Genomic DNA, 700 nt, shown 5'->3' with positions numbered 1-700 from the left:
TTCTCTCCCATCGATGTTTCTAACTCTCTATCTCTCTCCCTTCCTCTCTGTAAAAAATCAATAAAATATATTTTTAAGAAAATGTATATACTAGAGGCCTGATGCACGAAAATTCGTGCAAGTGTAGGCCTTCCTTGCCCCGGCTGCCAGCACCGGCTTCAACTCCGGCCCCGGCTTTGTCAGGAAGGACGTCCGGAATGACATCTGGAAGACATCCGGTCTAATTAGCATATTACCCTTTTATTATTATAGATTTTTTTAGAAGAATATGCTTGACCGACCCATCTTTTCTTGCCGGGTTGTCCTCGAGGCCTCGGCTAGCCTACAGCCCAGGTATCCGCTCTCACCAAATACCAGTAGCTGGACATGGGAGCAGTGGTTGGCCCCAGCCTTGGCCATCTTGGATGAAATGTCTAACGGATGAGGACTTTTTCTCTTCAAAGGAGGTGTCCTCCCAAGCATTTGAGTCTCGGCCTTTCAAATACACATGACCATCGACTTGTCTGGACTCTACCACTCTGCCGTGTATAACGCCCCTCTTTTATCAATTAATTTCTGGCATTTAGAAAGACACACTTGGGGGTGAAGTCACTTTTACAGTATTTCTCAGCCTTCCCTTTCTCTCTCTCTCTCTCTCAATTTTTACAGGCTTGGGTGTTTTTTTTTTTCTTTTTTAAAATACATTTTATTGATTTTTTAC

This window comes from Myotis brandtii, unplaced genomic scaffold (genome assembly GCF_000412655.1).
Source record: "Myotis brandtii unplaced genomic scaffold, ASM41265v1 scaffold1844, whole genome shotgun sequence".
NCBI classification, from domain to species: domain Eukaryota; kingdom Metazoa; phylum Chordata; class Mammalia; order Chiroptera; family Vespertilionidae; genus Myotis; species Myotis brandtii.
Note: the sequence above shows the minus strand (reverse complement) of the source record.